This window comes from Asparagus officinalis, chromosome 9 (genome assembly GCF_001876935.1).
Source record: "Asparagus officinalis chromosome 9, Aspof.V1, whole genome shotgun sequence".
Lineage (NCBI taxonomy): Eukaryota > Viridiplantae > Streptophyta > Magnoliopsida > Asparagales > Asparagaceae > Asparagus > Asparagus officinalis.
This window is the reverse complement of record NC_033802.1, coordinates 47,285,988-47,296,218: the sequence shown is the minus strand read 5'-3', so window position 1 is coordinate 47,296,218 and position 10,231 is coordinate 47,285,988.

Here is a 10,231-nt window from a genome sequence, read left to right as displayed (position 1 = left end):
CTTGTTGAAGCACACGGGCACTCTTCACTGCAGCAGGGCTTCGCCAAGGCTCTCCAAAAATCCTCCCCCAATCAAGGCACTCCAAGGGGCTATTTATAGGTGTTTAGAGGGTGTAGGGGACTAGGAAAAGCCTAGACCCCCCAGGGGTGTCTCGGCCTTGGCCGAGACACCCTAGGGTGTCTCGGCCATGGCCGAGACACCAAGGGGTGTCCGCACCTCTTGGACCCCCCTAAACCCCCCTACACACTCTCATTTACCTATAAATAGCCCCCTTGGGCCTTGCTTTCAAGGGGAGGATTTTTGGAGAGCCTTGGGAAGCCCTGCTGTAGCAAAGAGTCATCGAGCGCTTCAACCGAGGAAGAGAGGTCGGCATCAGCATTCATCACCCTTTTCCCCCTTCTTTCCTTAGTATCGGCCTTTAGCGTTGATACTAAGAAGAGCTATTACCTCGTTTTAGCCGAGGTATACGCTTATAGCTTCTAGATCTCACGCGGATCGACGAAGCTCTGTCCGATATTTCTGGACCGGAAGTTTCTAGATCTCACGCGGATCGACAAAACTCTGTCCGATTTATCCGGAACGGATCTGATTGCCCCGGTGGTCCACGGATATCAACATCCCCGTCACAGGCCAAAGACCCACGCAAGCGAGACCGCACCAAAACGGGATCTCGTGTTTATTTTCAAAAAGTTGTAATCTTTGTTTTGTTGCACAAGGAGGTCTTATAAAAAGACCGACTTTTTTTATCGATTCTTGTTGTAACGTTTAAAGTTGTAACAGATTTCGAAAGCAATGAAAACAGCGACTTTCACCGAAAACAAAAATCCACACCAATCAACGTTTGACGATTCAAAACCCTAAGGGTCAACGCTGGTCAACGCGTAACCCTAGGTCAACGCCATTCAACGGGTTGCAACCAAAAGTCAACCTTTGACGAATCAAAACCCCGAGGGTCCACGCCGGTCAACGCGTAACCCTAGGTCAACCCTATTCAATGGGTTGCAACCAAAAGTCAACCTTTGACGAATCAAAACCCTAAGGGCCCACGCTGGTCAACGCGTAGCCCTAGGTCAACGCCAGTCAACGCGTTGCGACAAAAGTCAACGTTCGATTCAAAATCCACATCAATCAACGTTCGACGATTCAAAACCCTAATGGTCAACGCCGGTCAACGCGTAACCCTAGGTCAACGCCAGTCAACGCGTTGCGACAAAAGTCAACGTTCGAGGATGAAAATCCACACCAATTAACGTTTGACGATTCAAAACCCTAAGGGTCCACGCCGGTCAACGCGTAACCCTAAGTCAACGCTAGTCAACGCGTTGCGACAAAAGTCAACATTTGGCGATTCGAAACACTAGGGGTCAGCGCCGGTCAACGCGTAACCCTAGGTCAACCCCATTCAACGGGTTGCAACCAAAAGTCAACCTTTGACGAATCAAAACCCTAAGGGTCCACGCCGGTCAACGCGTAACCCTAGGTCAACGCCAGTCAATGCGTTGTAAAAAAAGTCAACATTTGACGATTCAAAACCCTAAGGGCCCACACCGGTCAACGCGTAGCCCTAGGTCAACGCCAGTCAACGCGTTGCGACAAAAGTCAACGTTCGAGGATGAGAATCCACACCAATCGACGTTCGACGATTCAAAACCCTAAGGGTCAACGCCGGTCAACGCGTAACCCTAGGTCAACGCCAGTCAACGCGTTGCGACAAAAGTCAACATTCGAGGATGAAAATCCACACCCTAAGGGTCCACGCCGGTCAACGCGTAACCCTAGGTCAACGCCAGTCAATGCGTTGCAAGAAAAGTCAATGTTTGGCGATTCGAAACCCTAGGGGTTAGCGCCGGTCAATGCATAACCCTAGGTCAACCCCATTCAACAGGTTGCAACCAAAAGTCAACCTTTGACGAATCAAAACCCTGAGGGTCCATGCCGGTCAACGCGTAACCCTAGGTCAACCCCATTCAATGGGTTGCAACCAAAAGTCAACCTTTGACGAATCAAAACCCTGAGGGTCCACGCCGGTCAACGCGTAACCCTAGGTCAACGCCAGTCAACGCGTTGCAACAAAAGTCAACGTTTCGAAACCCTAAGGGTCAACGCCGGTCAACGCGTAACCCTAGGTCAACGTCGGTCAACGTGTTGCGACAAAAAGTCAACACACGGTGGTCCGAAGCCCTAAACCAGCACAATGTGGCGAAGGTAGTTCAAAGTCAACTCAATGACACGAGCCAAACTCAATTCATCAGCTGCAGACTCGAGATTCCAACGACGGCCAGGCGATAAACGCAGCGCCGGAAAAACTTCGGTTATTCGTCAAAGCATCGGATAAACCGAAAATCGAAGGAGCCGAGAGTTGAAGCTAACCACAGGTCCCTTATGCCGACTGAAGGCCGGACCAATCATATCCAAAGCATTCCGGTCTCTTCTATAAAAGAAACGAGGCCGGAACGCTTTGGAGGGGGTATCTGTAGGCATCAAAAATTGCCTATAGGTCTCCACGAACGGTTCAGTGTTAAAGAGCAACGATGAACGTCACTATCTAAGCCACAGGAATCCAATTGACGTCGACGAACGACTGAAGTGAATCGACGAGCTACGTGAGCTTATAGGATTTCGGAACAACCAAGACCCGGACCAATCGGGAACCCGGCACTGTTCACAAAAAGGACAACGCCCCATGGCCGAGACACCCCAAGGGTGTCTCGGCCAGGCCGAGACACCAGGGGTGTCCACACCCCCTAGAGGTCCCTAGACCCCCCTACACACCCTCATTTGCCTATAAATAGACCCCTTACCCCTTGCTTTTGGAGGAGGATTTTTGGAGAGCCTTGGCGAAGCCCTGCTGCAGCAAAGAGTGATCGTGCGCTTCAACCAAGGAGGAGAGGTCTACACCAGCCTTCATCGCCCATTCTCATCCGATCCTTAGTATTAGCCTTTAGCGTTAATACTAAGAAGAGCTAATACCTCGCTTTAGCCGAGGTATACGCTTATAGCTTCTAGATCTCACGCGGATCGACGAAGCTCTGTCCGATATTTCTGGATCAGAAGTTTCTAGATCTCACGCGGATCAACAAAACTCTGTCCGATTTATCCGGACCCACGCAAGCGAGAGCGCACCAAAACGGGATCTCGTGTTTATTTTCGATAAAGTTGTAATCTTTGTTTTGTTGCATTCTTGTTGTAACGTTTAAAGTTGTAACAGATTCAAAAGCAATGAAAACAGCGACTTTCACCGAAAACATTTATCTCTATAGCCTACAATGCCCCTAGCTGGCGACCACAGTGGGAGCCAACGGCATCGCAACCGACGCCGTCGTGACGCAACCGGCATTCAAGATCCGGGTGAATGAAGAGGTCGAGTACGAGTTCGACCAGCAGAAATTCGAAGAGTACCTCTCTTCCTCCTCCTCCAGATCCGCCTCTCCAAGTAGGCGCAAGAAGGCATCCTCCTCCAGAGTCGTTCGCCAGAACCTCGGCTCAAAGACCCAAGATCCCTTAGCCATTGCTGCACTCGAACCACGTGGCGTCTCCGCGTCGCCCAACGTGGCCGAGATCGCAAATCCGGGATTCTCCTCCCCCAAGAAGATGGCTACCGATGCTACTCCAACTCTATCAAAGAGGGCGCTCCAAAGGCGGCGTCAACGCCTTGCTCGTCAAATGGCCAAGGCTTTGGAGCCTATGGATGGGGTCCGCTACAGCGAAGATCTCAAAGCGAGACAACGCCAAGAGCAACAAAGGTATATAACCAGCCCCTCCTCTCAAGCAGGAACAAACAAGTGGGTGCGTGTTACAAGGAACCGCTCCACTCTTGAAGAGAGAATCAGGAAGCGCCGTGCACTCCTTGCGCATGCCCGAGCTCTCTTGAAGAAAGCAGAGGAGATGCAAAAAGAAGAGGCGGTCAAGACTCCGCCAAAACTCAAACAAACGTGGATGCTAAAGGCGAACCCAACGCCTGAGACAAAAGTGAAAGAAGTTGCTGCCCAACCTTCACCAAGGCCAAATCCTGTTCCCCTTACCCCGGCACCTCCGGTAGGGTCAGGTATGAAAACAGACCCTTCAACCTCCAAGGTTCCTGTGAAAGGTCGCCTCGGTCCCTTACCAGGGAATCGAGGTAAAGTACCTATCAAGGAGCGCTTGGGTCCATTGAAAGGTCACCAAGTTTCAAATCAAACTGGGGGTCGAATTAATCCCCCCACGAAAGATGAGAAAGGGAAAGCCCCTATCACCGACCGCATCGGATTGCGAGTCGAAATACAAGAGCCCGTTCAATTTTTATGTTCACAAAAACGTAAACTTGAACGGGCCACTTTTGAGAAAACTAACAAAACATCCCATGCCAAAAGGGAAGCACACTCATCCGAGGATGATGGTGTTTTACCAAGGAGCACATGCCAACACTCTATAGGTTGCTCCAGTTACCAAGCTGATGAGCTGTACTATAGAGCTGGTGGTATGGGGAAATCTCGAAAGAAGTATGTGCAGGACATGGAGTCTCGCTGCCCGTGCGCCAACATAATCAAGGCAGTGCTGTCAGAATGCTCTTGTGCTCAAACCCCAAGGAGAATTTCAGTATTTGACAGAATTTCCACCGGAACGTCTGAAGCTAAGCCTAGGCGTTTCCAGCGAAGAAGAAGGATAGTCAAAGACAGAGAATTCCCGAAGGTCACCATCAACATGGCCAGCAAAGGAGCATCGACAGGGGACAATCCCGAGTCAATCCCGTTGGTACCCTGGTATCTAACTCACCTACAGTCCGGAACCATTACACGAGGGACTTATGGTAGGGTTCGGACGAGATTACCATCAGAAGATGAAGCATCAGATGCCGGCTCCGCAATTGCTTCGGACAACACGGTATCCAGCGAGGGACAACCCCGCGAGGTACTCATGATCAGTGCCGAGCAGATGAACAAAATGCTTGAAGACGCCCTAGCTCGGCAGAAAGAAGCTTTCAAATTCGAGATGGAAATGACCCTACAGCGGATGAGGGAGATGCACGATCAGCAACTCGCAGCTTTGACAACTCATCAAGAGGAGCCCACTCGACCCAATCATCAGAACCAAGAAGAGAATGAACGGGAAGGGAATAATGTCATCATTCCCCCTGTCAACAACGACAACGGAAGTGGTCCGGTAGATGATAATGCCAAAGAAGACCACATTACCTCTCCCCAAAACCACTCGAAAATAGAAACGAGTGAAGACAAAAAGATGAAAGACTTGGAGAGCAAAATCAATGCATTGATGAATGCTCAAGAGGTAAAAAGGTCAGGTATACCGTGTCCATATCCGAGGGAGTGGGAATCAATTCCATATCCGGCAAAGTTCAATCTCATTAACTTTACGCCGTTTGATGGAAAGGGTTCCCCTACCCAACATTTAATCTATTTCAAGTCTCACCTAGGAACAATCTCCGGCAACGAACCCTTGATGGTACGGTCATTCGTTGGCACTCTTCGCGGAGCGGCCTTCGATTGGTATCGTCGCCTCAAGCCGGGGAGCATCGGCAGTTGGGACGACATGGAAGACATGTTCTTGACGAACTTCTTTGATGATGACACTGAGGTCTCGATCAGCACTCTGTTTGAGGAGAAACAGAAAAATGGTGAGACAGTCGAAAACTTTGTGAAAAGGTTTCGAAATAAAGCAATGAATTGCAGAGACCCGGTCAGCGAAGATTTCATCCTCGAGACCTGTCACAACAATCTCACCTTGGATATCCTTGAATCTATGGGAACGGCGCCATCAAAGACCTGGAAGGACCTGAAGGTGCGAGGGGAAAGAGCCGAACGATTCATCAAAAGGAAGAAGGCGGAAAGGGGCCAAATACCAAATAACGCTCCGCAACCGAACTTCACCCCTAGGGGTAAAGGAAAAGCGCATGCGAACGCCGTGAACGCAAATCAAACGTTCGAGGTGCAAGCGCAACCGCAGCAGCAGCAGCAGCAAAAGGCACCTCAACAACCAAGGTGGCAACAACAAACCCCGAGGCCGAAAGCTTCGGAGCCAAAGTTCCCGAAAGTTTATTCATTCAGAGAGGACGAAGTTCCTGGGATCTTCAAATACCTCGTGGAGAATAATAAAATCAAATTGCCTCCAGTTCAGGATCAGGAAGATGCCAAGAGGATTAATGATCCGAAGTACTGTGCATTCCACAGAGCGGTGCACCACCCCACCAAGGTATGCTATGCTCTTAAGGACAAGATCCAGGCTCTCATCGACGTCGGGGTCATCACAATGAAGCAGCCAAAGGAGAAGAAAGTGGGTGCGAATGCAGTCACGATTGGCTTCGGCTCCTTTCCCGTGAGCCAGTTCCAGCTTGAGCCGGTAATAAAAGCAGCAGTGAAGACGGTGAACGATGATCCTCACAAGCAGCGCCAGAAAGGACTCGTGCCACACACAGCCCCTAATGGCGAGATTCTTTGGGTTCATCCAGATCTGATCGGAGACGAACAGTGGACTGGGACCTCTTCCAAGAAGAAATCAAAAGGGAAAGGCAGATCTTGTTATGGGGTGTCCGCTATTCCAGGAAGGGACGATGACAGAATTCCGGCCTTCCCACTTTCTGAAGATGAGCAGGAAACATTCGCCACTCGGAGCGGGAACGAGTACCACTACAAGTACCCGGATGCTTCCGAGCAATTAGGTACCAACACTCCTCCGTCCAAGACGTTGGCAGAACTGGGAATAGCAGCAATTCCCCCGACGCCTATAGCCGCGGAAAGAGTCCAACAGAAGGAGAAAGGAAAAGAGCCTTTACGCCAGGAGACCCAAAACCCGAGGCAGTCTCGATTCAATCATCCGATTGGAAGAGACAAACCGGGGAATGCGAGCTCTCCACCTCATTTCGACATCATGGCGCAATTAGCCAATATCCCGGCTAGGATAACCCTTTACGAGTTATTGCGCCTGTCCAAGGATACAAGGAAAGCATTACAGGAGGCTTTGAGCGATTCAGAAGCTTTTCTAACTCGGATCAAGCCATCCCCTGAAGGGCCAGAGCCATCAGCTCAGCATTGCAACCTAGCGGCGCATCATTTCCCATGCATCTCCTTCACTAAAGAGGATATGCAAACAAAGAACTCGAAGCATGATCGGCCCTTGTACTTCACCGGGCACATTGGCTCCAGCATGGTCAACCGGATCCAAGTTGATCCGGGTTCCGCTGTTAGCATAATGCCATTCCGATTGATGCATCATCTCGGAATCCCGACGAGTAAATTAGCCTCCACTGGCACTACGATTTATGGATTCAACACCAGCGGGTCTAGACCCTTGGGGAAGATCCGAATCAAGTGCCAGATCGGAGATTTAAAATCAGAAGTTACTTGTTATGTCATCGATGCAGAAACGTCCTATAACTTACTGTTGGGTCGACCTTGGATCCACGGTAACCTTATAGTTCCGTCAACTCTGCATCAATGCCTCAAGTACATAGACTTGAATAACGAAGTCAAGACGGTGGTCGCGGATAAGCAACCGTTTAAGGGATTGGAAAACTATTTCACCGATTCCCTTCTATACGGCGCTGAATCCGATACTGAATCACCGGCCCAAGGAACGGACAGCGGAGATGAAGCTGATACCGAAACTGGGCTTGATTACGATGGTGGTTTTGTACTTAATGACATTGTACCCATTGTAATCAATCTTGATGATGAAGAATCATCGGAGAATAGTTGTAATTGGCAACTTGCCGAAGAACTATCAATAAACGATGATTTAGAGTATTCGATGTGTCTTGATGACGTCACTAAAGAGCTTTGTGATAATCCTGACCTGCATATGCCTCTTCAGTCATTTTGTCTGACGAAAAAGCAGGTACAAGATCCATGCGGAGCGACGCTTGTCATCCCCGCGGGAAAATGGAGTGGAAAAGAAGTCGTCTACGGCAAAGGAAAAGAAGCTCCGACACCCGATCACTTCTTAGAAGAAGAAGAAGATGAAGATAAACCTGCTCCTCATCTATTCAGATATGACGCAAAAGCGCGCGATATGATGGAAAAGTATGGGTATGACTTCACACTCGGAGAAGGTCTTTTCTTTGGTCGAGGCCCACGAGTTCCACCTCGAATGGCCTATGTACCGAAGGGAAAACCCGATGATTATTATCGCTATAAAAGAGGTCTCGGCTACGTCTCCTCATCCGACGACGAATGTTGCTGGCAAATCATTGATCAGATCGCTAACAAGGCTAGAAACGGGTACTCTTCCGACTCTTCGGCTGGGGGTTCCGACACTAGCCTTGGCGAGACGTTCAAAAGGTTGATGTCAAATATGGTCACGGTCGATCCTACCGCAATAGAGGAAGACGACCAGATGCCAACATGGGAAGATCCTTGGGTTCACCACCTAAACATGCAGTATGGTGATAGGTTCGAGCAAAGAGAGCCTCCTACCGAAGATCAAGTACTCCAGGTGAATATGGGAACTGAGGAAAATCCTAAACCGATATTCATTAGCGATAGTCTTCTACCCGATGAGAAAGAAGAGTTAATCTCTCTTATCAAGGAGTACATTGACGTGTTCGCCTGGAATTATGAAGACATGCCAGGACTCGACCCGAACGTAGCAGTACATCGTCTCAATATCAAGATGGATGCCAAACCAGTCAAACAACAACAAAGACGGTTTCGTCCGCAAATGATGGAGGCGATCGAATCCGAGGTCAAGAAGCTTATTGACTCGGGCTTCGTTCGAGAGGAGCAACATCCAGAATGGCTAGCCAATATTGTCCCAGTCCTTAAGAAGAACGGGAAAGTCAGGATTTGTATCGACTTTCGGGATCTCAACACTGCTTGCCCAAAAGATGATTTTCCCCTCCCCATCACGGATGTCATCATCGACAATACGTGTGGGTTCGAGAGGATGTCTTTCATGGATGGTTTCTCTGGTTATAACCAGATAAAGATGCATCCGGATGATGAAAAGCACACCGCATTCAGAACGCCCCTCGGTGTCTTCTGTTACACAGTTATGCCCTTCGGCTTAAAGAACGCAGGTGCTACATATCAACGAGCTATGTCAAAGATCTTTCAGGATCATCTCCGAAAGACTGTTGAATGCTACGTAGATGATCTGGTCGTGAAAAGTCGTGATAAAAAGGATCACATCAAAGACTTAAAGACCATGTTCGACTTAATGCGAGCCCATCAGTTGAAGATGAATCCTACCAAGTCTTTCCTCGGAATGTCGAGTGGAAAATTCCTGGGATTCGTCGTCACCACCAAAGGTATCCACATCGATCCTGATAAGGTAAAGGCGATCAATGAATTACAACCTCCGAGAAACCTCAGGGAGCTCAGAGGATTGCAGGGGCGATTGGCTTATATCCGTCGGTTCATTTCGAACCTCTCAGGAAAATGCCAGCCATTCTCCAAGCTCGCAAAGAAGGGCGTATCATTTGTATGGGATGAAGCTTGTCAGAAAGCATTCGAGAGCATTAAAGAATATCTCTCAAAACCTCCCGTACTCGTTGCACCGAAATCGGGCAAACCGTTCTTGATTTATGTCAAGGCGACGAGCCATTCATTAAGTGCATTGCTTGCACAAGATGACGATAACGGTCACGAGCAGGCAGTGTATTACTTGAGCCGAACCATGGTGGGCGCCGAGTCTCGATATCCTATGATTGAGAGGGAATGCCTCGCCTTGGTGTTCGCCATTCAGAAGATGCGACATTATCTGGTCGGGCAGACCATTTACGTCATCTCTAAAGTTAATCCGGTTCGAGTATTCATGACTCAACCCGCTTCCATGAGCTGGCGGTTAGCAAAATGGGCCTTACTCTTGTCCCAATACGACTTGCATTTCAAGCAACAGAAGTCGGTCAAAGGACAGGCCATATGCGATCTCCTCGCAGCTAATCCAACTACGGATCCTGCCGAGATATACGACGACCTACCTGATGAAACCCACGAGGTCAACGCAACTTCACACCAACAAGTGTGGCGTTTATACTTCGATGGCGCCTCTCGAGCAGCTCTTGTCACAGATACTCCTGGACGTTCTAAGGTCTCCTCCGGGGTTGGAGTGGTCTTAGTTTCCCCAGGAAAACACGTGATGCCCCGAGCCTATTCATTAACCAAGCCATGTTCAAATAATGTGGCAGAGTATAATGCACTGATTATTGGACTCAACTTCGCTAAGGAGCTGGGGGTTGAGTATCTCGAAGCCTTCGGCGATTCTCAACTAATAGTCAAGCAAGTCCAAGGAGAATATGAAG